This window comes from Anser cygnoides, chromosome 17 (genome assembly GCF_040182565.1).
Source record: "Anser cygnoides isolate HZ-2024a breed goose chromosome 17, Taihu_goose_T2T_genome, whole genome shotgun sequence".
Classification (NCBI taxonomy): domain Eukaryota; kingdom Metazoa; phylum Chordata; class Aves; order Anseriformes; family Anatidae; genus Anser; species Anser cygnoides.
In genome coordinates this window covers 8,782,271-8,809,946 of record NC_089889.1, presented here as the reverse complement: position 1 = coordinate 8,809,946, position 27,676 = coordinate 8,782,271, and the positions used below count along the sequence as shown (strand labels likewise).

The 27,676-nt window shown below is 48.6% G+C and overlaps 1 protein-coding gene and 1 long non-coding RNA gene across 5 annotated transcripts in view; one reads left to right on the top strand and one right to left on the bottom strand.

Moving 5' to 3' along the window:
- TBX1 (T-box transcription factor 1) overlaps window positions 1–27,676 on the top strand; it is a 183,297-nt gene that overhangs the window by 102,140 nt on the left and 53,481 nt on the right. The window lies entirely within an intron of this gene.
- On the bottom strand, window positions 9,340–19,630 carry LOC136786566 (uncharacterized). Its single transcript, XR_010825579.1, has 3 exons — window positions 16,097–19,630; window positions 11,563–11,656; window positions 9,340–10,156 (listed from the first exon to the last, which is right to left on the bottom strand). It is a non-coding gene; the product is annotated as an uncharacterized lncRNA (long non-coding RNA).

Below are 27,676 nucleotides of genomic sequence, written 5' to 3'. Positions count from 1 at the left end.
GAATTAACAGCCCTGCTAGAAAACAGATGGAAGAGAATTTACTATTTCCTACAAACCACTTAGGATCAAATCAAAACAGTCCCTGCTGCCCGTGGCCATGCAGGTGGTGAAATCACTGGCACCACTATTTGCACGAAGCAGATCGGTGCAGCTGAGCCCAGAGCCCATTTTCTGGGGAGGCTGGCATTGTGTGTGAGCTGGAATTTCCTGTAAACCAAGTGCCCCTGCAATAGAAAGAAATGGCCAGGAAACAGCTGCGCACATGCAAAGCACTTTTACTACTTGCCTGATGTTTTCCTCAGCATCACATTTTCATATTTTTTTTTTCAAAATGCTTAAATCCTGTGCAAACAACCTTTTTCTCACCAGCTTCCTGTATGACAGTAGCCAAGAGAAACAGCTTCATTTGGGGTGATCTGTTTAAGCCACACACCATATTGTCTGGGAATATGGGGACCAGGGATTATTCAGTGGAGGCTGAAAAATGTTAATATTTTATCAGCCACAGAGTAAACAGATAAAGCGGAAACCACTTTATATTTTTCTGAAATGTTAATAATGGGCTGATAATCTCCAAAGCCTACATACTTCCTGTGATTCAAAAGGCACTGCGTGTACTCAACATTCACAGTGCAGCCCTGGCACAAGTTACACACCCTCTCCAAGAAAGGACAGCGTTGGTCTCATTGGGAACGTGGCACAGAAGCCAAAAGCTGCTTTCTGCAGTTTCTTAATGGCAAGTGGAGAGCCACGGGGAGGAGCACCCCTGGTGAAAGCAGCCCTCCATACCGGCCTGGAGCTCGGCCTGCAGATTTCCTTAGAGCTGGCGCCCAGCAGCACAGGTCCAAAGCCTAGAAACACCTGTAAGTGGCTTGGCACCTATGGAGAGATCATCTTCAGCTGTTGACATTTAGAATTATGGAGGGACTTCAGGATTAAGGCCAATCCTGAGGTACTAGAACGAGATCCACAATGAGGCCCAGGTAAGGGCATCGCACCACACATCTGCTGCAGGAGGGTTTTGGGTCTTCCCCCTCGGCACCAGGCCATGCCGGGACCTCTCACCAGAGCCCTCCTGCACTGCTGGGCTGGAGCCAAGAGGCCAGCTTTGATGGTGACTGGGGTTTGCATCCCACACCTAGCCCAAACGCAGAGGTTAGCCCCTGCCCATGTGAGAAGGCAGAAAACACACAAATACCATCGTGATACCAGGCTGGAAGCACTGCCATGGAGAGGGCAAAACTGCACGTCTCCTTTGGCTTGTGCTTAATGACAGCTGAAAGGTCAAATTAGACTTTTCACAAACATCAGTGGCTGTAAGTCAATGCAGCTTTTAGATGCATCTCCTAAAGTGTATTATGTTGGTGCCTATAAGCTACAGGCTGGTATGAGTACAGAGATGTAAGATATGGCTCCAAGTACCAAGGACTATTGACATTGTGATTGTATCAGGTCTCTGCAAAGTTATTCAGCTTTTACATCCAGAGTGACTGTACTGAAATCAAAATCAAATTCTTATATTTGTTCTAAATATATCATTTCTCTGGCTTTGTGTCTGGGAACCCTGATGCTTTTCTGGCAGATGTTGAAAGTTTCTGCCATTTACAGACCTGTGCAGAAACTGACAGGTATAAAATTCCTTTTTTGTGCCAGCTTAATGCCATTTTTCTTTTGCAATCAAGGATCTAAATGCACACACACACATTTTCTACAACTGTTGCCAAAGCCTAGGGGGTGTTGCAGTCTCCCCTTTCTCCAGGGTTTCACCGAGACTCGGCATTTCTTGACAAAGGGTAGTGTCATACTGAAAGACTGGAGCCTGAGCAGAACAGCCCCTGCAGCCCTAACTGGCAGCACAAGCTGACCTTTCCTTCAGGTTAGACTTTGTCTCAGGTCTCTGCATGCACATCCCTGTATCTTTGTTCAGGATGTACCCACTGCCAAGTGCAACAGATAATAACTACTCTGCTGTATTGACGGCTCTTCCTCCAGAGGTATCCCCCTTCCACGTTAAACAACAGAGACAAGGGGACCTCACCTAACTTGTTGGTATACGTGAAGCAAATAATGTTCTTTGGAAATCACATCCACTGCATTTTCTTTCTTTTTTTATTTTTTCAAATCAAAAATAACTCAAATATAAAGCTTATGGAATTTTCCCATGTCCTTCCTTGTAATTAAAATCCAGTATTTCCCCAATGTCATTTAGGTTTTATTATGCAGCAGGTATATATTATCAGCAGCAATAAAGTTTAAAAAATGCTGGGCAATTTTTTTTGTATTACTCACTGCAACTTCATTTGTCACTAGCGTTTAATAGGTCTTCTTAGCAGAAGTCTTTTGAGAACTGTCTTTGTTATCACTGCATTTCCAGTCAAGTTGCATGTAAACAGGGGGACCAGGTGCCCAAAGCTGCATTGCCTCGCTGCTGCTGGCAGGTGGGCAGATCCCTCAGGCAGTACCCACAGCTGGAAACACTGCCAGGAGATGCACAGCCCACGAGCATCATGTGCATTGCAGCAGGGCAGGGCAGACTCATAAACTGATGTTAACAGTCACAGCTCCTCTATGTTAGCCTCCAGCATCTAACCAAGGAAGCCTTTGAATTACACCAGTTTGCCGCTGCAGATATCACCCACCCAAAAGCAGAGGCGATACATCTGTGAGTGAGAGCATGGCATTCTTCCACATCCAGCACAGCAAGCATCACATCCCTCTTCATTCTACACATCTCTGGTCCTCACCACCCACCCTCAGCTCCAATCCAGCCCCTCCAGGCCCAGGCATCAGGAGAGGAACTCCTCCCAGCGATGGTCAGACTATCCTGTAAGCCCCGCAGAGAAGGGGAGGTGGTTGGAAATACCACGGCTCTGCTGCAGCATTGGCCCTGGGTAACTCTTAAGGGCTGCTGTTCCCTGCCTGAAGGGAGCTGCGTGCACACGGAGGATGCCTGATGGGATTCCCAGACGTTCTGGCTCCTGTTCTTGCCCACAGTTTCACGTAAACAGTTTGGTACCACTTCCCTTTCCAATTCCTGTTTCCCTTTGCAGGCACACGGGCAAAACAAACTCACATTCCTGAGTCAAAGGGGCAAGTACAGCCAAATTGGTTGGGCCTTAAAATGCTGTTTTCTTTCCTCTTTTTTTTCCTTTCCCTTTGTATGCATCTTGCTGTTTCCACAGCAATGACTAAATATTGACAGGCAATATTCACCAAACAAGAAAAACAAGCATATGAATAAATATGAGCTGAAACAGGGCTTTCCAGTGGCGGGGCTTGCTGGCCTGCTCCAAAGCAGAGGGTGGCAAGGCAGCGCCTGCCCTCCGCCACCTCTCCCTGCGGCAGGGCACTGCCCAGGCTGCCAGGCCTCGAAAGCCAAATCTGGCTGCTGGCAGCACTGTAGGTGAAATCACTGGGATTTGAATGCTGGGGATGTTACTGGGATAAACTGATCCTCAGGGAAAAGCCTCCCCCCCTTTCTCCCTAGGAATCCATGTGAATAGTGTGAATTTACAGTATTTGCAACAGCCTCCATCCATCCACTCGCCTGCATTCCCCAGCAGGTGCTTTCACTGAGTTATTTTTTAGAAATGTGTATTTACCAAGCTCGACTGAGATACAACATCTGTTTTCAGCAAGATCTTGATTTTTGCACAGTTCTACAGCAGGGCTGGGGGCTGAGGGAGTTAAACGACTTGCTCAGGTTCAAAATGTTGGGCAGGGGCTTTGGTGGGATTAGAGCCCAGGGTGCTCCCAGCTTAGTCCTCGTTTTCTCTAGCCACTGCTCAGCCACTTGGCCTCTTTGGGTGCAGGGAGAAATTGTTCATGACATCAGGGTGTGTAATTCTGTAGCTGCGTGCACCAGCAAATGATTTATCTAGAAAGAAATGTAATCAATCTCCAGTTAAAGTTCAGTTTTATGTTACTCTTAGCACAGGATTCATTAGCTTTTAGGGGCACTGTGATGAGAACAGCTCAGAGAGCAGAAGATCCATTTCATGAAAGATGTCAGGTTTTAAAATTTGGTTTCACTCCAAGCAAAAATGGACACTGAAAATGTTGCAGCTTTCGTCACAGCCTGCTCTCAGCTTCTCCTCAGTGAACTACATAGATTACATTCTAGAAGCCTTTCATTACATGTAATACTTTCCAAACCTCGCCTCATTTAGATATACATTTTTGGGATTTCATCCCAGTTTTCTCCACATCCTTTTGAAGGGCAGATCCACGAGCAGAACAGAATATTCTTGCAAAGGTCTCGCTAATTCCTCAGGCAAAGATAATATCACTTTCTTCTCCCCCAGTAGTCTCCTCTTTGAAAGTCCAAATGCTCTTAGTCGTAGTCTTACACTGCTGTGTCTGTGTTCCCCCAGTCTCTTCTAATGTTTTCAGGGCTTCACATCTTAGAAATGGGACCTCCAATTTTCACACAGTCTCTTCGTTTCTTCATTTGGTCAAATTCAGTTGCACAATGGTCAAATGAGCCAAAGCTCCCCAGCAGTCTCTGGAGCTGCTCTTCATCTTTGTTACCAGCAGCCACATGGAGCCAGTTATAGGCATCATCTCTTGATAAATTCACTTTTGGTTCAATATCCTTAAGAGAGAAATTGGCTAGCATTTGGTCAAGGGCAGTGCCTGCTAGGGCTCTACCAGACACAGCCCCATTTCATCACATTTCCTCATTTGCATCTATTCCATGTTCTAACAGTTCCCTAATTGTAATCAGCTTTAGAAATGCTACACTATTTTTCAGAGTGCTTACAGTTTTTGTCAGAATGTCTTGCAGACTAAGCATTATGCCTTACAGGAAACTCTCTGCATTACATCAACACAGACATTTTTATTAACGAAGCTTGTAATTCCATCAAAAAACAATATAACATGAGTTTGGCAAAACCTGTTTTCCACAAAACTACGCTGACTGGCATGAAATACGCTACCTTTCAATTCTTCAATGCTTGTATCCAGTATCAGTCTTTCCACAACTGGACCCAGAATCAATATCAGATTAGCTGGCTTAATACCACCTGGGGTTTCCCATCCACTCCTGTTCAGATGTTGGAACAATTTGCAATTCTTTTCAGTCCTGTGGAATTTCCCTCATGTTCCAAATTTTCCTTAAAACCAACAGTAGCAGGTCATACAGCTCCCGCTTCTGCTGATCTTAAAAATATATCACTTGACTGATTCCTGTTGAAAGTTCTCCCTGGTTTTGAAGGACCAGAGAGGAGGACATTATCACTGAAAGGTATAAATATACCACTTTTCTTTCTATTCAAATTCGAAAACCAGAAATAGGTATTTATGAGACTGCTTCCTGAGTGATGGGGTGGTCATACGTGGCTTTGATGGGGTTCGCTACTTCTGGATATGTTTCTTGTAGTGTTCCATTGCTTTGCTTACTTTGAAAGGCAGCTTTTACTTTCCCTCTCACAGTGGTTATTTAATGCACTCTTAAACACCATTAAACTGGAGGGGCTTAGTTTCCATTGCAGTTTGTCCTTAAATAGGTTTTGATTAAGCATATGTTTAAGTACTTAACAGAGATCTGAACAACCTCTTAACTCCAAAGCAGCGACACCAGTGAGTGCTGAAGTCATATGCAGAATGAGATCGTCGTGTCGGCAAAACTAATGCCCTGTGTCTGTGCGCAGTGGGACCCATTATCTGATCTCTGCTGTGCAAACATCACCCGTGGGCTTCAGGAGAGATGGGACTCCCTGCCTCAATTAAGTAATGTTAGTGTCTTTATTAAAAGTTATCATACTTTATATAGTAAATACTTAGCTTATATGCGCCACTTGAACTCTCCATTTCAGGTGCGGATGCTAGTGAGTAAACATTTTGTCTCACCGCCAGATCTGTGGGTTCGCACAAGTCTGGGGGGATGTAAGTAGGATCTGGCTGACTCACGGGAACATTTATTTTCATCTGATAACCGACATGGAAGCCCAGTATTCACAATCGGTTCTGTTGGGTGCAGAGAGTAGTTATCTGTAACAGGAAGTTTTAGGCTTGCCAAACCAAGGATGCTATCTCAAGCTTATCTCATCCATCTCTCAGATCAGATTTGTATCTGTAAAGATGTGATTTGCCTTTGTCAGCTCGTACCATAGCATGTACATCCATGGGGACTCTGAGCGATGCTTGTCAAGGAGAGCTGCAGCTGGACTCGGCTTTGCCTTTGTGTTGAACGCTGCTATCGGTGGTGCCCGTTGAAGACTTACCAGGCTTTGCAGAAGTGTAAGCCCTTCTCTTAGTCTGGGCAAAAGAAAAGGGCAGAACCTTTGCCTTTTGCTGATGTAACCCAGAAAAAAAACGGATTATGGTTTATTTGCAAATGGCAGCATGTGATTTGCTACCTTAGTTCCAATAGTTGTTTTGCTCTGCCTGGTTAGTGACATTGTTTCAAAAGGGAGGATATCCAGGGTTGTTTGCTAATAGAAGTCATCAATAATCATGTGTGTAAAGTTCATGAATTTCCTAACACTTGCCAGTGCTTTCACATTAAGCCAGGGGCTGTCCAAATTCTTGTAAGTAATAAATCATACACCTCACCCTCCATACAACAGCAGAGCCAAGTTTACTGAATAAAATATTCACACGGTGCCTGTTCATCTCCTTGTGGTTAGGACCCATTCAGGTGAGCACAGGAATCCAGTCGGTGCCTGGCAGCAGTTTCCTGGCCCAGGTGGAGGCAGCCCGGCCATCCCACTTCCCACATCGCCCAATGCCCCGCTGGCCAGGGTTTCCTGATGCCTTTATTCACATGGCAGGGAGAAGCCAGCAACCCACCTGTGACTGCTCACTGGCCTTGCACAGAGCTTGGCTGCCTAGTGCTGTCACAGGACGTTCATCTTGGGCTGCAGGACCTCTACAGCGACCCTGTGTTCAAACACAGCAAACTGCTTGTTGCATCCCACAAAGCAGACTGTCACAATAAAGATTTAACAAGAATATTAATGTCATTGGCTAGGGAGAAAGACGCTGTCTAAATGATTATTTTCCTTGAGTATTTTAACAGAAGTTTTAGTTCAGCGCAAAGAGCAGCTTTGCCTCCTTTTATAAGAATTGGCAGGAAGAGGTAATATTTTAGCTGACGCGTAATCTATCTTGACTCTATTGCTTTTTTATTGTTTGTCAGAAAGGCCCTGGGGGTAAACATTATTTCTTTGTCTGTTTGGGCCCTGGCTTCATGCCAAGGACTCATTTCTCACACCAAGCATGTTTCTGCATACCGGTGGGGGATAGACTGGGTGAGGACAAACTACCAGCTCTGCGCACAGGCCTCGGCGATGCCATTTATACATCTGTGGACAGGTCACCAGAGTCTGAGGGTGTGAGAGGGAACGGGCTGCAGGAAGCTTCCCTCGCTCCCCTGGAAGTTGTCAGCAGGCGATTTCAGTCCAGCATCTCACGCCTTGCTCCCAGCACTCATGTCTGAAGAGTCACAAACCCCTCAGCCCGCGCTGGTGGAGGCCGGCCAGCCGTGCTTGCTTGCACAGAGATGAGCCCAGGCAATGACTTAGCAGTGATCTGCAGGTTCAGGTGAGCCTAATTCTCTCACTTGGTCTCCTGCACTGTTCAATAAAGAAAGAGCCGACTTACACTCTCAGCAGCTTTACAGTCTGGAGAGCTCATTTCCCTAGGTGCCTGTTCTGGAGTCAGTTTTCCTGGGACACCGAGTACATAGCAATCACTAGAGTGCCTTTGTTGTCATCCGCACCTAATAAAAGCTCACAATTGTACGCTCTTCCCTGTCTCACCATGTCAACGTCACCTCCTTGGCGAGTTGTTGAGATGCTAAGTCCCGTGCTTTTCTGGCCTCTTCAGTCCCTGGGGCTTGTATGGGCAGTCCTCTCTATTAAACTGAATGCAAACATCCCCAAGGCATGGGGCTCCCCATACAGGAGACTGCTATTGCTCTACTGCTAAAATCCATCCCAATTCCCAACTCCCCTATCTTGCAGCTCCCACCATGGACATAGAGACTGGCCTGATTTGACCCTCTCCATGGCAAAACCAGCTGTTCTCTTCCTCTTGACTGTAAGGAGGTTTCTAGACCAGGGTTGGTTTATACCTATTGCCAGAACCAAGTTAGTTCCTGGTGTCAGCCACCAGACTCGCTGGTTTTATAGCTGTCACACTTAGTCTCAGCATCTGCTGTGCACAGGACAATGCCATGTGTGGAAGTGGGCGGGAATCCCAGAGAACAAGTCCCTGAGATGGTGTCCACCACCCAGCCTCCCCCATAGACACCAGAGCTCTGTGCAGCAGAAGAGCTGGAGTAGAGGCCTGATCGTACTGAAATGTGGAGTATTAACTTGATAGTTGTAGTCCTGGACTCTGCACTGCAAGAAAACTGAGCACAAAGGAAGCAATGAACAGCTGGGAGGTGTCAGTGAAATCCTGGGCTTTCAGCAGGGTCAAGGTCTTTCATCCAGATCAGAGGTCCCAGGGATCCACAGCCTCTCTAGGCTTCTTCACTGAGCAGTGAGAAGCTTCTTGATCAATCGGCTCAAAAGAATTTGAAACAGAGCCAGCCAAGCTATAGGAAAAACAGGCTAGCAGCATACTCCTGATGAAGGAAAGGGAAAGGGAAAGGGAAAGGGAAAGGGAAAGGGAAAGGGAAAGGGAAAGGGAAAGGGAAAGGGAAAGGGAAAGGGAAAGGGAAAGGGAAAGGGAATATTTCTTGTTAAGACTTGAGACACATGGACACAAGTGTTGGTGAGGAAGGAGAAAACAGAAACAGTTCAGGTGCTATGAGCTGCTCATCCAGCAGGGAGCTGTCAGGGTCTGAACAGTTTATCTGCCTGGGCTGATTTTTGGATGGTTTTGTCTCCTGCCACCCAGAGCGCGGCAGGCCAGCCAGCTGCCCCCTCCCTCTTTGCTGCTTTAGAAAGGCTCTGTCTGTTGTCTGGCACCTGTCCTTCCCCTCGCCGAAAGAACTGGGGATCTCGTCTGGATATATCCAGCTTTCCAACTTGGCTCTCAAGGCTCATCTAGGCTGACAGTAAGGAGAGAGTCTAGGACACTCCAGCTCAGCAAGGGGATCCAACTACCCCAGCTGGATTCTGCTGGATGGGTGGGCAGTGCTAGAAGTGCTGGGCACCCAGCCTGGGAAACTCTGACAGCAGCTACTGTGGCACTTTTGAGTCCTAATGGTGGGATAGTGTCAGCTGCCTTGCTTGGAAATAATGTAGAATTAAATTGCTTTTTCATTTCAATTAGCATCTCAAATTCCATTGCTTAGGATTGCTGAGGGGCAAAGTTTAGAGGAGAACAGAAAGATCTAGACAAGGCCCTTTGGAAATGACTCAATCTTTGTTTTAAGATTCGATGGCTCCTGTGGGTGACATACAAGCTGAACCTTCTGTCCAAACACAAGGACAGAAGGGTTTGGGTCACATTCTGTAAAAATCATCACCTGTACATCACCTCACAGGAGTCTCAATAAGACATTTCCAGCATCCTTCTGAGTATCTATTCAGTACCAAGAAGTATTAGGAGATTAAAAAATACTTGGTTATTATGAAGCTCACACCCCAGCCATGAATATTCTTCATGATTTCTGCTCGCTATGATTTTTTTCTGATCAAGTCATTTAGGGAAGTCCCTGACTTTTCACAGTAGAGATGGCAACAGACATTTTATTAGGAATCTTCAAAGGTGAAGAAACAGTCATGCAAAACAGAAACACTCATCCTTCAGACCTGGGTTCAGTTCCTTGCTGTGCCACGGACCCCCTGGGTGAGACAGGGTCTAGCCCTGCCCTGTCCTCATGTGTATGCCATGGGTTCTCCTGTCGTCGCTATTCAGGCCATCAGGTTGTTGAGGAAGGGAGCTTACATAGCCAGTGCATATGTAACATCTACTCGGTTCCATCCAGAACCTGGTGAGAGGCCTCTGTCTCATGGGCAGCCTGTGCTTTACTCCACCTTGCAGTAATAAGCTGTCCTCGAGCAGTCCCACTTGACACGCTAGCAGTGCTCTGTCGAACAAGAGATCAGGCGTTGCTCATTGAAAGCAGGCGGCGATGAGAGTTAGCAGGAAATGGGCCTTAGATCAGGGGTTTTCCTTGCATTTCTTTTACTACATCCATTAAGCTCACTTCCCCCACATCTGGCATGTTGGGGCCTTCTAATCCTTAAATCAGCTAGAAGAGAAAGAATGGAAAAGGAATTGAAATTACAAAGGAGAATGTGCTCGGAGCTCCTCCTTTTGTAGGGGTAAAAGCAAGGAGAGTGAAGCGGGAACAGATTCTAAAATATTTGCTCTTTCAGGGATGGGTGCAAGTGCTGGGCTGTTGTTTTTGTTGAAAGCTCTGGGGGCACAGAGGTTTTTGTCAATGTTTTACAAGTCTCTGGATGACGGTTTGAAACTGCAGCAAGAAATGTGATTCCTGGCTTAGCAGACAGGTTCTGCAAGTCAAGCTTTCTGTTTATTTTAATATTTCAGGGATCCTTCAGTGCGTGTCACATGGACAAAAAGAAAGGGGGAAACTCCTCCTCCTGCATGAACACGGCCACAGAATTGTCTTAAAGGTGCCGAGTTCCTGCGAGCCGCGTGCCAGCACGCGCTGTCTGCTCCCCAACCCGACCGTCTCAGCAGGGAGCTCTTGCTGGGCCAGCTCAGCCCACGGATGCGCCTGCGTGGACTTGCACTAACACCATGAGTACCGTCACGCTAAATAATAAGCTAAAACCAAAAAATGTCCAGGGGATGGTTTCTAAACATCTTCCAAGAGAAGTGAGGGAAACCTCCTGTCCAAGACACGTAAGGCTCTGCTGGTGCCAGCTGCACACAGGAGTGTAAGACCGGGCTCTGTTCTCGGGGACCTGGGGGGACACATAGACACATCTCTGTTGTAGGTGATCTCCTGAATCAACTGCCTAAAAACTCAAGACCCAACTGTAAGAATGTAGAAAGTTATAACTTCTAGCTCTAAGTGCTTCTATCTGCTTCCAACGTTTGTAGCATGCAATTGCTGAGAAGACCATGGAGGGTTTGCTCCAGCGACTGAGGCTGCATTAAAGAAGCGTGCATTAACCTAGAGATGTGAACATCTCCATGGGCAGCCCTTCATGTTCCTACATGCTTGTTTTCCCTGAAGGCTCTGATCAGACGGATGGCTGTATGCTGGGCTTCTTAAGCTAAATTGGCCAAGTTTTCACTGCCCAAATCCTTGAACTGCTTTAACAGCTGGGAAGGTGTTCACTGGGTATCCCACCATTTCGGTTGTGATTTCTCCGTATTTGATCCATAAATTGCTTGATTGGTAAGCTTCTTGTGAAATTCACCTGTCTTTGAAATGGCTTTCAAAAGCACAAATAACAACTGTGCAGCTGGCAATTCTGTATTTCAATCAGAAGGAGGAGAGTATATTTTCTAAGGGAGTAGTTTATTTTTGCGAAAAGATTTTGCCCCAGCTCTAATCTAAAGAGGCTTCTTGGGTTTATATAGGTTTCTGCAGTGCTCCATGTCTCTTTTGCCTCCCTACTTTCCTTCCACACCAAAATGTCCAGTATATTTTACACTAATCACTGAATTTTGAGCACATACCTGCCAAAATGGAGCCATTTGCTGTGAGGGGTTATGGATCCTTTTCATACCAAAGGGAAGGATATGATAGCAGCCGTTTTTTAGGTGATGCCATCTGAAAATTAAAGATAAAGGAAGGATAGGAAAGTTATGCATCAGTCTCAGAGAAGAGCAGCAAAAATGAGACAGACAGACCTCGTAGGAAAGATGAACCAGTGAAATTACAACCTAGGTTCTTCCACCTTGCCACGTGCGTTTGCTAGCTCTGAGCACCTTGTGTCCCTGTGGAGGAGGTTTTTCTTTTGGACTCATAGCACTGGAAGATGCCACAGTGACTCTAAAGGGACGAAAGGTATGACCTGAGTTAAAGGAAGCATGAACACAGTCCCTGTGCCCCAACCAAGCCATTCCTCCGTGGCAGTGTGTGACTGAACAGCGCTATGATAAGGGAAAACACGGGTTGCAATGTTTTGAATAGCGAGCGGAAATGTCTTTAGCCTTGATTAATCTGAGTGCGTTCCCAGTTTGGAAGGGAACTGGAGGGCAGACCCAGGAATTTTAATCAAACCAGGGAAAAAGGAATCCTTGTTCCTAACAGGTAATTAATTTAATTTTACAGGAATGTTGATACTTTGCACCTAGAAGTGTTCCTTCATAGCCCATAAAAAAACTCCCTGGTGCACAGATGGTTTAGTCTTAGAAAAACAAAGAAAAATGTGGTGTATTTGGTTAAAACAAGCCTCCCTACTGAGGGGAATTATATGACAATAGAGCAGAAATCTGTTAAACACATAATCCATAACTAGAGAAAAGCAATAAGCTAACTGTTTGTCCAGTAGTCCCTCTTCCATTGTGTGTCACATTTTAATGTTTGGACATCATTCCTAGAGGGAGTCCATGCCTTCACTGGGCTTCCAAGTCTGGGGGCAGTTGAACAGTTTTGACATGAAGCCATTAAGCATGCCAGTGTTCCTTATCTTGGCTTTGCAGAAAATGTGGGTGGATTGACACAGTGCTGGACACGTGGCATTCAGCCCTCAGTTTTGAATGTAGACACACCTGGGTGGGTCCTGGGCTCCCTGCAATTTAGCAGTGTGCAGCTCATCTAAAGCCTACTGCAAACAGTGAAAGACTTCTTTGCTGACTGTCCCTCCTGACTGGAGGACAAGGAGAAATTAACAGGAAAGACTGCTGCAAGCTACTCTCCAGAGATGAAACGGTACAGTGGAGACCAGGAATATTGCTAGGAGAACTAGCACAAAGAAGGCTCAGCCCATGCCCAGGTCCTTAAGACCATGACAGACAAAAATGAAGTCCTGAGAGGGGCTTGAGGTGTTTTCCAGTTTGAACCTTCTCAAAGGAGCAGGAAAATGAAGTCACTGGAATCTTATCTGCAGCTGTTTGGGGTGCATCAGAGGCAAGTGGGACAGACCACCAGAAATCTGCATTCATCTGGAAGAAGGCAGGAGGAAGATCTGACAGCTCCCCAAAGCAAGGGGCAGGTTAGTCTGCCGTAGCCCATCTCCCACACTGAGCCCCAGCTAATTCATATGGAAGGTGCTGAGATCCAGCAAATTGTTTGCAGACTTCAAAGAAAACAGTTTTGTGCATCAATTCGTGGAAGAAGCTGCCAAGAACAACACTACAGCTCGGGGATTTACATACATATCAAACCATTTATAACACTCTCCTGCGCAGATTAATAGCCTGTGTATGAGTGAATGGGTGATGGGAGAGCAGGTACCACATCTGGTCCTCGTGCTGAGGTGCTTCTGATGACAAAGAAGAATGGGAGGTGTTTGGAGCAAAATTTGGATATCCAAATAAGATCAAACGAGAATATTTAAGGTCAGGAGAGAACACGGGCCCACCTACAATACAAGAGCAAGCACAGGGGCTTGGCAGCCAGCGTGGGTTAGAGCAGCCCAAAGGTGGCTCCTGTCTGCGTCAGCACCTGGGCAGCCTCTGCACCCTTCCAGGCCAGGAGTGTGCAGCCACGACACGGTCGCTGTGCTCCAGCTGCCCTGCCTTTGCCAAGCCAGGGGCTCTGAGCTGCGGGACTGAGACACAGGCTGTCTAGACTGCACGTGCAGGATCATAGGCTCTGATCTGGGAGTTGGATGACAACATTTCATAGAGGCAATATTTTATTTTCTCTCTCGCCCAATTGCAACGGCTCCATGTTGGGAGGACCCTTGTGGGGGCAGCAGGATTCCTGCGGGGAGAGCAGCAGAGCCCCTGTGGGGGATTTCCCGCGGCACGTGGGAGCACAGCAGGCTGCCCAGAGCCCAGGATCCTGCAACCACAGCCCGTCCATCAGCACATTGCCCCATGTGTGATTACAATGGTTTTCACCACCTTCACCCCTCTCCGTCATGTGTTTATAATCACCATCATTACTCTAGAGTTACAGAGCAGAGCAAGAGCATCCTATGCAAATCAGGGATGCCAGTCAGCTAATGAATTGGTTACACCCCTTCCTTCCAAAAAAACCCCAAGCCCTTGAAGGGATACTCCCTGTGTACCACAGGAAAAGTAAATGCAGTGGAACCCGTGAAAAGCTGAGTCACTATTTTTTTCATAGCATGGCTTTGCCCTAGACAGCTGAGTTTCAGATGCAGGAGCATACTGGGTTGCAGTGAAATCATTTCGGAAAGCTTTGCTTGATCTCACAGTTACATCCTTCAAGTCTCTCTCAAGAGGTATGGGCTGGCTCCTGGCTCTGCCCACACTGCCAGCACACCCGCTGTGTCATCTCAGTTTGCCTTAGTTTCTCTCATCTATAACCTCTAGTAATAATAAAAGCCCCTTTTCTCAGGGATAGAGAGGCCACCCAAAATGTAAATACAAGATCTAGTGCCAGGACAGCCCCAGCAATGCTGTTGTAATTAAAATGGTAGATATTTTTGTTTCGTGAAGTTTTAGGAAAGTTGCTGCGTAAGAAACATAATAAGCAGGACACCATTTTCATTGCCCCACTTCTTGTGTTTCTGTTTCTGAATCTCAACTTAGGCTCATTACAACTCTGTCCTTCTAATAATCAGCCCAATCCCAGTGTGGCAGTGTAGGCAGAAGTCACCCCAAGGGCCGCACAAAAAGGGCACAGTCCTGCTGCCCGTGCAGGTAAAGCAAGTTTCTGTGAGATGTGTTGTCTTACCAGAAAAGGTGGGATACACTGCTCAGGACACATTAAACACAGGCTCCAGTTAATTTATGTGACCTGGCACTCTGAAAACTAATAAAAAACCAGTTTATGCTTTCACTTGCACTTGATTAATGGGAGAGCTCTCCATCATATATCACAGACCGTGCCCTAGCTGGGACAAAAATATACAGATTATGGGAGAAATTGGGAATTAACAAAACAGCTGTTAGCTGAGCTAGAAATACTCTCCCACATTGCTGCTGTAAATCAGAGAATCACCCTGTGACAGTTCTCCCTGGGCTGTTCGGAGCAGGACAGGCAGATGAGAGCAAGAGGATTCCCTTGCCCAGGTCTCAGGCTGGTGTTTCAATGACGGGACCTGCTCAGTGCGCGGTGCTGGGTGGACCCGGGGCAGCCACATCGCTGCCCTCCAGGAGCCTGCGACCGGGGCAAGGGAGGACAAAGGTATTCACTGCACAGGCGGGTGCTCCCCTGGGTCTTGTGAGTGTCCTGAGTAGCAGTTTGGTGCATAGCTCTCAGATCACAGTTAATCTGCAGTAACATTTCATATATTTATAGAGATGCAAAGAAAAGGAACTTCCATTCTCAGAGGACAGGCAGGACGCAAGGTGCCAAAGTTACACGAAGGGCGCTGCTGTTAGGGTCGCTCAAGGCAGAAGCAGGTTTCCGAGAAGAAAGGGCCGGCTGCTGGGATGCAGTGACCCACAGTCCCTCTGGATCACAACAGCCAGACCCACGGGATCTCACAGTCCCAGAGCACTTGTCCTGGCTGACACACGGTGCCCATCTTGCTGTGCACATTCAACACAGGCAGCTCAGTAAAAGCCTGCCTTCTTGCCACTTTCCAAATTAGTTTATTTCCTGACCTAGGCAATATCACTGGGGCGGCGAGAAAAAACACTGGCAAACAGGCACATCCTTTGCCTGAATCTCTGAGGGCCAGAGGCAGACCTTGCCCAGCAGGATGTGGGGAGCCAGGGCACTGCAACTGGTCACCCACTGCCAGCAGAAACAAAACAGAAAAGATGCTTCACAATAGTGAAAAATAAAATAGAGAGTATCGAGGGTATTTATGTCATTTCCTGATGGGCAATCGTATAGCATGATAACAGGATGGGGTCCCACTGTCAGTTCCTGGAGAGCTCAGGCTATTTCCCATAACCCCAGTGACTAAATAATGCTGCGAGGTGAGCCTGAAGCCCTTGATGCATCCTGCTTCCCCATGCGGATTTCCCCAGGCACCGCAACCGGCACCTGGTTCATGCAGGAAGCCAGGATCCATCCCACAGGGGTCAGATGCACCCTGGGAACCACGAGCCTTTCACCAGCTTTCAAAGAGAGTCAAGAGCAAGTAAAACACCTAAAACACGCAGCTCTGTGAGTATTTACCCAGCAAATGTCGTGGAGTACTGGTTCCCACCGGCTCCCGTTGGTATCCAGGGCCCTGGCAAGGTGCAGCAGGCAGGATCCAACCACAGCTTCGCCAAAGCCCACCTCCTGCATCCAGCAGTGGCCAATGCCTAGGGGAGAGCGGGGCAAGCTTACACCAGAAACAGCCCTAAAGCTCAGCCATCTGTGGCTCAGACTGCTCTAATTTCCCAAGCCAAAGGTTATCTTTGTTCAAGCTGTGTTTCTCACCTGAGTTAGCTGAAGGGCTCCTTAGACCTTGGGGGTTGCTGTGGTTAAGGCTTACAGAAGGGTCATGGGAAAAGGCAGCATTTACTGTCTGTGGGCAGTGAAGACGCATGGTCCACATTGTGGCTACTCAGGAGGCTGGTCCTTCACATCCTCATCATTTTAGGAGCAAATCACTTTGTTGCTCTGAACCTGGCTTGAGATGGTCAAAGTGGCATCCTATAGCCATCAGCCTTCAAACACCCACCCATATCCAGCAAGGAATTTACAAGCTCTTATTTTCTAGTCCTATTACCCCAGTTAGTTCTTTCCAGTAGTTTGACTGCAGAGAGAAGCAGCAGTGGCCTCTCCAGCCACCCTCAGCTGTCTCACAGCAGCAGGCGCCCCAAGCAGGGCAAGAGCATGTGGAGCCACGCACAGGCTGTGCTGAAGCCGGCTGCCTGCAGCAGAGTCCTTGCTCTCTCAGCAGGGTTGCTTGATGGATCATCTGGAAAGAAAAACCAATTAAAGCTTTCCAAGGATTCAAACAAACTCCTTACAGCCCATCAGGGGATCTCCCCTTGACGTGTTTGTCTGGATCATGTGTTTAAGTCATCATTTTCTAGCCCCACTTCCCAGTTCTGTGACTTGCTGCTGGGCCACTGTCCATCCTTAGACAAAACCTGCTGATTTGCTCCGCTGAGACCCTGCAGGCCCCTTCTTCAGTGCCCATGAGCCCTTCCCTTGCCCCTGGAGAGCAAAGGTGTGGGAGAGCCTTACCCTGCTTACAGAGCTTTTGCTGACGTTGTCCTGGGAGCTGGTTGCTGCCCAAGAGGTACTCTGCCAGTTCACAGCAGAGTTATTGACGAAGAATCTATCTTTGCGTGAAGGTAACAGGCATTGATAGCTTTTTTACAGAGACTTTATGGTGTCCAAAATTGGAACTTCCTTTCATTAAGACATGTCAGCCAAGGTTTTATAAGGTCTGAAGTTATATATGTATTTACAATGCTTTTCTTCAGTTTTGGCATGGGTGTTGTTTTGTGGCATTAACTGAAGGGCAATTAGATGCTATTTCAGTCACAGAACAGGTGATCTGTTCAAGAAATGAGCACATATCCTATTTGCTCTCAAATCGTATAGTTCAATCTACTCATAAAAATTCACTACGAGCTGTACAGCCTCTCACCAGTAACAAAAGCCCTTTACCAGCAACGTTGGCATTTTAATAGCTGCAGAGATACTAGTAAAAATGTTCGTGGTTTTTTAAAGTTGTATTCCACCGTTTCTTTAAACACTTCTCTTCTGCACGGCAGTTACTAGAGGACTAATGAGGTGATTCTGGTTGTGCAATTGGTATTATTCAGCACTGTAAGACTGATGGCTTTATGACCTACCACTGAAGTCTGCCTGGCACAAGGAATCGCTGAATACGGACTGAAACCCCCAGCTCGTGGAGTAGCAGTGACAGAAGGGCCCCAGGTTGGGCTGCACTGGAGCCCCCATCGCTTTGGCCTCCCCTCTGCTCTGAGGCCGTTTCTTTCCAAACCTGCTGAAACCAAGTCCTTCGGTACGGATGGCCAGGCACTGCCAGCAGCTCAGTCTTGTCATTGCAGCCTCGTCCTAGAAGCGCAGCAAACACAGCGTGATAGTCCCCAGTGGGAACGGCATCCCGTGCTGGTGATGATGAAGAGAGAGGGCACGAGTCCTTCTCCCCTACTTTTATTTCTACAAAAACAGCTGGACCAAAGCAGACTGGTTCTCGGTCAAAAATAGGAAAGGAATTTGAAAGCTGTTTTATTAGGATAAAAGAAAGAATAAGACAGCTCATTTCTCCCTCAAACGAAAACAGACTACTGGATACCAGCGTTTTCTGTGCCACCTGCTGCAGAGCAGCCACTGTGCCCAGAAGATGCTGTTAGCTCGGCTCTGCTGGCGGCTCTGGCCCTATAGAAGGATTTCCAGCCCTTTGAGAGACAGATTTTTTTTTACCTCGTATATGATGTAAAATCAGTTTCATAATACAGGCAAAATCTATCATAATCTCTTCATGCTCAGTGCTTATTTCAGAGCCAGCTGCAGCTGTCACAGCCTAATACTCTCTGCTTAGGTCGGTGTGTGCACAGCTGGCTCTGGCCCGAGCACCTGCCCTCGGCCCTCAGAAGCGAGCCGGGATCCCCCCGTCAGGTCTGGGCGCCGGTACTCGCCTGCTGCTTTTAGTTTGAATCCCCCCGTCAAAAACGTGCCGAGGGGAGGGTGCCTGATTCCAAGAGAGCCTGTCCGGATTATTTGGACTTAGAGAGCAAAGTGTCAGGTTTGTGTTTAATGAATATCTCCATCAATCATCCTGGCTGCCCGTGGAATAATTACCTTGCTGAGCCTACAGCAGCAGGTAAACGGTTGGCTCGGAACACAGAGTGGGCTTTATTAGAAGCCCCTGTGTAACGCTCGCTGTTACTATCGTTTGCCTTCAATTACGTTCATGGTTGGTGCTTTGCAATAGATGGCTATTTATTCCTTCTCGGGGCTGCTTCAGCAGGTACCTTACATTCCTGCGGTGTCGCTGCGCGTGGGTGCTCACCCTGACCTCTGAGGCACATAAACAAAACCTGCCAGAGGTGTAAGTTGCCACCGTACTTGGTGAAGTGCAAACCAGAAGGAGCTCATTTGGGGCCTTTCAGTGTATCTGCTGTGCTGACCTGGAGCTTTTCATGCTCACGTATCCCCACGAGGATGTAACTAGCACTGAGCGGCTCTCAAGAGCTGCAAGGGAGACAAGCTAGGCTAATTTTGTAAAGGTAATAGTTAAACAATTACTAACTCATTCCCTGCATAACCTCCAGTGCCTGCAGTTACCTCAGCAATGAATTTGGCCCCTTTCACCTCTGCCCTCGCTGTCCTTTATCCCTGAGCATCATTAGGCTGAAATGCCCAAGCTGTGGGCTTTAAAGGACTTTACAAGTTCATTTACAAGCTCCATAAAATTAGAAATTCTCCCTCCCCACAGCAGAAGTACCTTGTAAAACATGTCCTGTATTGTTTCAGTCTGACGGGACAGGCAGCAAAGGCAAGGCAGCGTCTGAGTGGCAGCAAGCAGCGGAGGGACCACGTCTGGTGCAGAGCAGGTCATCTGCCTGGGAGAGCAGAAAGCAGGCAGTGGGCATGGTCAGCAGCAGATAACAGTAATTCCCTGCCTCTGGCTTGTGCTCTGCTTTTATTTGCCAAGGCCCTTCTCCTGGGAAAGCCCACAGACCAGTTCCACCTTTTCTTTCTCCTCTCTTACTGAGCAGTTACCTACAGCATACATCCTGGTCACTTTGCTTTGGGCTGTGACGTCCATAAGCACCTCTGCACATGCTGACATGCTAACCGAGCCTTGGGACCCCGCGCTGTACCTGGGACCAGGCGTCTCAGTCTTTGGGTAAGCATTTAGCGCTCTCAGCAGACTGCAGTGGCCCTCTGCTGCAAAATCCAGGCACTGAACTGGCACTGGCAGCCCCCCTGCCCGCACTTCAGGCAGCTCACACTGCCGATGGCATGCCAGCAGTCTGCAGAGGTCGTGTGCTCCAGCCTGCTGTGTTTCTCTGTTTAGGTTTGGGTTGCCTTGAATAGCATCAGACAAGAAAGAAAGCGAGCAGCAGCCGCGGCACATGCACGCAAAGCACTCGCACATCTTGCACTCATCTACACCCTGAATTATTTGGTGTCAGGCTGAGCACAATGAGTCATGGCTCACCTTTTCACTGGAGCTGGAAAAAATACTCTCGACTTGTTGCCAGCGTCAGCACCATTGCCAATATTTTTAGCGTCCAGGGAAAGTGTTAGTCGAAGAAGAAAGCAAATAAGGTCCTCCCAACATCAGCTGAAAGATTGCCAGCAAAGGATGGAAAGAAAAATTCTGGGTTCTGCTGATGGCCTGTGCCAATCCATCACGTCCAGAAAAACACCCGCGGAGCTGTCAGGCCGGCGGGGCTGTGCCAGCACACGGCGCCAGTCAATCAGGGCCGGCCGCGAGGAGCGCGGAGGCATTGGGAGGAACCGAGCAGCCGAGGCATCTCCGGCGGGGAAAGCCTGAGGGAGCAAACGCCGGGCAGTGTACGAACGGGAGCCTGTTACTGGACACAGTTTTAAAGATGTCTCTTAAAATACACTTGTTGCCAGATATGATGACAGGTAACACAATCTCAAGGGCACCCTGAGAAGAAAAAGGGATGGGAAAAACTTTGCCAAGTCAGGTGGCCTGCAGCTGCCCCCCAGCCCTGCGGTGCCTGGTGCTGTGACCCTTGCAGCTCTTTCTGGAGGGTGACAAGCCCCGGCTGTCCTGGCTTTAAGATCTTGGGTCAGGGCTGCAGAGCCTGCAGGTGTCTCCAGGGGTCACAGTTCAACAGCTTCACGCAGCGGGGCTGAGCTCTCACAGGGACCAGACCATTTCGGGCTGGGTAGAAAAGCAATAATCCTTCCAAAACCCAGAAATCCTTTTATGCAGTCATGTCAGGATATAATTCTGTCCCTATTACCATGCAGGGAGATTATTGACATCTTTTTGCAAGTTTTCTGCTTTTGATAACGACCTCAGCTGGCTCTGAGCAGGGACTCGTGGTGGAGGGGAGGACAGGGAAGGACCCGGCTCTGTATCTGGTTTTTGGGGCTGGGCACTGTGAGGGGCACGGGGTGTGGGGAGGGGGGCAGCACCTGGGTTCCAGCCCAGCTCTACACCACCTGGCAGCCACCCGAGCTTTTTGTAGTGGGACACCAGCTTTTCCAAAGTGCTCGTCAGACCCAGCCTTGGCTTTTCACCACAAAGCACTCACCTGCCCTGCGATGTCTTGGCTCCGACCGCTCGTATCAGCCTCTGCCTCCTTCCTCCCCTAGAAAACCTCCTCGTTCTGGTCCCTACCTGGCTGCAGGCTCAGGGATGGATTCCAGCCCCAGCAGAGGCAGCGAACGCCCCCGGCCAGCAGGCACCTGCGGGCTGTGTGGCCGGAGGCACAGCGGCTGCCTGGTGGCTACTGGCCCTTTAGGCTGGCTTCTTAAATCTGCAGGGGCAGTGCCAATGTAGCTGCAACATTTTTTAGATGTTTGAGAGGACAAAGTTGATATGCGATTCCCCAGCTCACCCCCCTGCTAACTTTGGATGCAAAATGTTTACAAACAGCTGTTGTAACATCCCTGAGGTCCAAAGAAAAATACTCTGCTAGAGGGAAAAAGATCTTAGCATGGACTTTGTCCAGGAATTCCATGAACAGAGCCAGGAGCTTGTTCAGATGTTTCCCTTCTAGGCTTTGGGTTAACAGGGTCCGTGGAGATGAGCGGGTTTATCATTTGGAACAGCTGTGCCTGCACTGGGGCCGCGATATGGCCTGGCACAGAGGACAGCCATCAGGGAGGGTGGCCTTCGGGGAGGACAGTCCCCAGGGCCCAACCTGGCTTTGGGGGCTGCAGCAGCAGCAGCCACCACGGACAGGTGACGGCAACTTGTCCCAGTATCCCTGCTGCCACCTGGGGCAGGAGGAATGCGGTACGTGGTCCCTGGGGTGCCGCTGGGCGTCCCAGCCAGCCCCGCTGGCAGCAGTCAGGCTGGCTGACTGTGTGCTGTATTTAAGAGGGAAACCCTTGTGTCTCCCCGTCCCTTTTTTTCCACAGGTCGCCCCTCTCCTCTCCCCGCTGCCATCGCTTTCCGCGGCAGGGTGGGCGCAGGGAGCTGCTTTCTCGCCCTGGGGAAAGCCCTTGCTCAGCCACACAACAGGGAAAACAGCTTGTGAAACAGAGGCGGTCGGATCCCTCGAGCTAAAGTTAACTTTTCTTTTAAAGAGTATCCCTTTCGGGAAGCAGTTTCCTGCTTTTCTAAGTGGCATTTCTGAAGGGAGAGAAAGAGATCCCTGTTCCAGAGGCATTAAGCCCTTTAAAGGTGCTTTAAGTAACAAAGCAAAGATTAGAGAACACAGATCAGATGTTTTTCCTATCAAAGCCTTTTCTTTTCTTTCTTCCTTTTTCTTCCCCTGCTGTGGATGCTTGAGTCTCTGCTGGGCCGGGCTTCATTAAGGCTGTTAACATCGCGGCGCTGATGTCTCTGCCCAGCTCACGGTTTGGGTGGCCTGAACTAAAATCTCCCCAAGGGCTCATTACAGGTGGTAGGCAGACAGGGCTGGAGCCTAGGCCACACCACATAGCCCTGAGAGAAATGTGTTTCCCTGACCAAAAAAGCACAATATTATATTCTTAAAACATTCCAGCCCTGTCTGGGTGTTCTCTGCATGCATTCCTGTACGTGGGATTATTATTGTAGAGAATTTATAAAGTCATTCATTTCTCTGGAAGTGTATGACACGGGTTTTGGTTGAATGGGCCCAGTGCAAACTGAGAGCCATGTGGTGCTATAAAAACACAACAGTAAATAAATCAGCAGGGAGAATTTACACTTCAGCCTTCTGATTGTTTTTACATTCAGAGGCTCAGACTCGGAGCCAGAGTGTAAAATAAATACCTGGAGCACCGAAAATGCAGCGTCACACTCTCGCCTGCGAGCAATCACACCAGCAAAGCCGAGGTACGTGCAAAGCGAGCGTGTTTACAGCGAGCCTGTGGTGACCTTTTTTTCTTCGGCTGCTTCCTATTTTTCTTGGTGATACCTCAGATCTTTATTATGGTATTGTCGGCCCCACTGCTCCTGCGGGTGAAGGTTGCGTCAGGCCCTCGAGGATTTGAGCACTTGAGCTTTTTTTTTTTCTCCCTGGGGTTATTTTTATCACAGCTCTTTAGAAAAAAAAAAGAAAGAAAGAAAGAAAGAAATCACTCCAGGCTGAAACTTGCCAGCTCCTGGGTGTTACCAGGAGGAAATCATTCTTTTCATCTGCAAAAAACAGGAATGGAAGGAGCAGGGAGATGGCCGTCCGGGCTTGGCGCTGTCACGGCCCTGCTATGGCACGGGGAGCTCGGGCTGGCAGAGCCGAGTGCCGGAGGGAGCCGCGGGGCCCAGGCCCCCCTCGACCCTGCCCTTGGTGGGAGCTGAAGGGACGCCTGCTGCCCAGGCCGACAAGGTGGGGAGGTGACAAGGTGACCCTGCGATCCAGCGCTCTTCAATTGGAGGAATTTCTGCTGCGTGTGTCCCTGCATAACGTGAGAATGTCACCCAGCTGCAATTTCACCCCTGAAGAGGCAAAGCGTGAAATCATTGTTGATGACATCAAATTGTTTTCGGAAAACCAAAGCTATTCTGAGACGGGTGGAACTTTCCTATACTGAAGCAAACCTTTTCCGGGCACAAAAAAGGATCACAAATACTGCAAGGCAGTAAAACAAACCCTGGCTTAAACTTCTCCCTCGAAGCCCCCCTGCATACCCCAAGGTTGCTCTGGTTGAGTTCACCTCTGCTGACCATTGCACAAAACCAGATTTTTGCTCTACTGCCAACAAAGCACTGGGGTTATTTAGCACCTCAGAGCTGGGGCCACTGCCAGTTCCGATGGACCATTTCTCGTTAGCAATCAGCATCTATCAGGGCGCCGATGTCTCCTCCAGGAGCGATCCGTAAGAACGCCTGCTTTTACCTGTCAGCCTGAGATCACCTCTTCCCACACGGAGCAGACACGGGGCCATGTGCCGGCAGTGAGGTGACTCTGAGGCTACCTGTGGCACTGCAGGGCTGCTGTAACCCTCTGGCTGCTCTGTCCCATGGTGGGGGACTGCGGGACAGCCCCCGCAGGTGGAAGCTGTGCCACAGCTTCTCCTGTGGCTCTGCTGTGCTGTCCTGCTCTGAGAGCCTGCTGTGCTTTTTGTACGCTGGAAAAAATAATGCTGCTTGTGGAAGTGTCTGAGAGCTTAAGAGAATGTGGAATTTGGCTTAGTTAAGGGACTAGATTACTGGCATTTGCATTTTCTATATTTTCTTAGTAAAACAAATCTCTGGTCTAACAAAAGCGTGAGAATTAAGATAGTGTGGCTCCAGGCCTTTGGTGAAAAGCATTTCTTACACACACACTCCTCAAGTACCCAAAGCATGCTAGGCTGAATGGGCCACCTCCCTGGGCAGGCTAAGACCCCAACAACTCTGTTTTGGTGGCTGAGATCAGATTCAAGCTTACAATCCCAATGTATGTGCAAAAATGTGAACCCAAACTGTGTCTGCAAGAGAGATTGTCCCCACCGGCATGCTGATACTTTTAGTCTCTCTGAAGGCACAGAAACTCTGAAAACTGTTCAGCACATCAGTCTCTATGAATCCATTATACTAGCCAGACTCCTGGTATCTTTAATAAGGGATTATTTTTGTTAGCTGGCAATAGAGTTATCAGATAGAAAAATGGCTGCATTTTCCTCCGGCGGGTCCCAGCATGCCGCCCTCCTGGAACAGCCGCCCCCTCCGCTAAGCCCCTTCCCCAAGATCGTCCTCCACTGTGCATACACTTTTCATGGGTGAGGAAGATTTTGTTGAGTTTTTGGGTAATGGATCCTCTATGCTCACTTGCTCTCTGTTTGGATTGTGAAGGGGCCATTCTGGCAAAGCAGTATTCAGTGGTGGTCTCCAGGAAAAGGCGTTTCTTGCCTTAAAAACAATAAAAGGCCCAATGTTTTACAGACAGATGTCCATCAACAGCTGGCGCTGGAGTGGGAAGAGAACACCGGATCTTCTCCATCGTCACAGTGCTGGGGCTCTGCATAGCCACTTGTTTATTTAACAAGCTACATTATTAAACTGGACCTTGGTTTGGGAGTGGAAAAGCCACACAGATGCTTTGATCGTTTATAAAGACCTACTTGAGAGACTGTGCACTTCACCAGGGCTGCAAGGAAGAAAAAGGGGAAAGTCTGCATTTCACCAGCTTTCACTTAGCTGGGCCATTGACTCAGCTTGCCTTCAACTCAGATGTCTCTGGATTTAGTCTCATTTGCAAAATTAACAGTATCAGGATCACACGGTTGGGGCAGCGTGCTGTGCAAGGAACCCTGACACCCAGGTGTAGGGAGATCTCTCCCCCATCCCAAACCACGTACCCTGCTGCTGGCAGTGCTTTGGGCAGTGATGGCCCCTTCCCCAGTCCTGTAAGTCCTGCTTGCACTTGCCTTTGAGCCCTTCTCTCTCCCACTGCTCCCTCCCCATCTGGGCTCAGGTTCGAGCTGTACCAAAGCCCAGGAGCACTCATGACCGGGCTTCCTATTGCCGCCACGTACCTGGGCTCGAGTGGCTGTGTGCCACCGCTACGTCTGCCCTCTGCTCGTGGCAGCTGCCCCCAAGTTCATCACAGCAGCTGTTTCCCAGGGCATGGCAACGCTTCCAGAGGGGAACACTTTATCCATCTGAGACTGGCCAGCAGTTTAAATGGGGAAATGTAATTACCCACACTCAATTTGGCCGTGGGATTGTATCCGCTCTCTGTTTGCAGTGAGCACCCATCGCACTGCATGCCAGCCCTGCCTCGCAGGCGTTTCACCCGCTCGCTAGAGGCAGTGCAAGCACTTGAGAGGTCTGTGCCCAGAGATGCCCTGACACTTCAATGCAGAAGGAATGTGAAGGGGTGTGATTAAACCCAGATTTCTCAAAATATACTGAAAATCCATCGCTGCCCCAGCTCGTACCTGTTCTGCCATCACTTTGACTTGGCAGCATCAGCTGTGCCCCGAAGCCCCGCTCACTCTACAGATGGTCCAGGCAGACGGATGCCCAGGCTGCCACACAGACCCACCCTGTGCCCACCACATGCCTCGGACAGGAGATTTTACAAGGAAGCAGATTTTCAGTAAAGGAGCTGGAAGCTGACCCAGTACCCAGGCAGAAGGAAAGTTTTGTCCAAGCCGTTGGGCACAGAGTGACCACACAGCTTTGTCAAAGATCTTCCTCCGTGCTCGACAAGGGTGTGTGCCACAGCGAAAGCTGCGCATGTTTTCCTGCCTCCACTCGCCTTCCGAGCTGCTTGCCTCTTCTGGCACAGCACAGCACTTCACACTGCGCCAGGCAAAGTGCTTGTAGGTTTGTCAGAGCATGAAGTAAGGTGGAAATCCCTAAAACCCGGCATTGAAATGAAAAGTGCTCTCAGCACAGGAACACTGACAGAAGAACAGGTTCGGCAGATTATTTTGCAATGACTGCACACATTGATTGTTTTATGGAGATTTTACATTTAGTTTTTTCTCCTGCTTAGCCAATGTATTCTCTGTCCATGTTTTCAAGAAGCCTAAAATCACTACTGCACAACCCAGCCACTGGGCTGAAAATGTGATATTCCCAAAGCTGTTATGTAGTCCTAGGCATTTTGGACTACTCCTAACACAAGTAACAAAAACAAACACACGGAACAGATATGTAATTTTAACTAGAAGCCAGTCTAAGTTTTAGGATCATAAACAGTACAATCATTATTTACGCTTGACTACCTTGTGTTTCAGTGAAACCTTAAAGTTTCTGTTGCATGTTGAATCAGGTTGTAATTTCAGGTTGACCACTATATGCCTCTGCTAAAGAAAGAAAATGGAAAATAAATCAGGCTCCAATAATGCAATGAGGCAGAATGCTTCAGCTTCGGATACAAAGATTGTGTTTACTTGCTCTGAGCCCAAAGTTAATCCTGTTCAATACGTCGGCTGCTCTACTGTAAAGGTTGCACTGGACAATTCACTTTATTGGATTAATAAAGCTTAACTTCATGCGTGAAGAGCCACCAGCAAGCCTCAATCCTGGGAATTTCCATTATCCAGCACTAGGCCTGCGTTGCACTTTCTCACAGTCCCACATTTCTCTTTTTTAGGTTTTATTCTTGACCTACCCTCCGAGTGGTTTTGATCCCCTAAGCAGCAGGTGCTTGTGCTGTGCCCCTTGCCCCTGGGATCCTTGTGCCAGTGGCAGGGACGCGAGGCACCGTGCAGAAGTAATGATGCTGCTGTGAAGATGGGCTGCAGCACCAAGCAGGGCAGCCCCATGGGGGAAAGGAGCTTCCCAGAAGTGAAGGGCTGAGAAGAGGCATGGGACCTGACACGGGTCAACACAGCAGGTTAAACAGTTACCTCCAGCAGCTTTGCTGCTCGAGCTGCCTTACGTGCTGCTGCCTGCCCTGGGGGAAAGCACCTCCAGGGCCCCTTAAGAAGTGCACGCTTTTGGGCTGGCACTCCCAGAGTCATTGATGTAAGAGCATAAATTCCCCTGAGAGTTGGTGGGACTTAGGGTAGCGTTGTCAAGAGAGTCCAAGCAATTTGGCAGCCTGCATCACGTCTTCACAAGTGTGTAAGGGTCCCTGGGTAGTGCAGAGAGTGCTGAGGGAAATTAATAAGCCCTGTTAGGAGGCCAGGACCAGCATTGCTCTGATTTACTCATCTTTGCTGGGCTTTGTTGTCTCTCACCATCACCAACCAGAGTCTGAATACCTC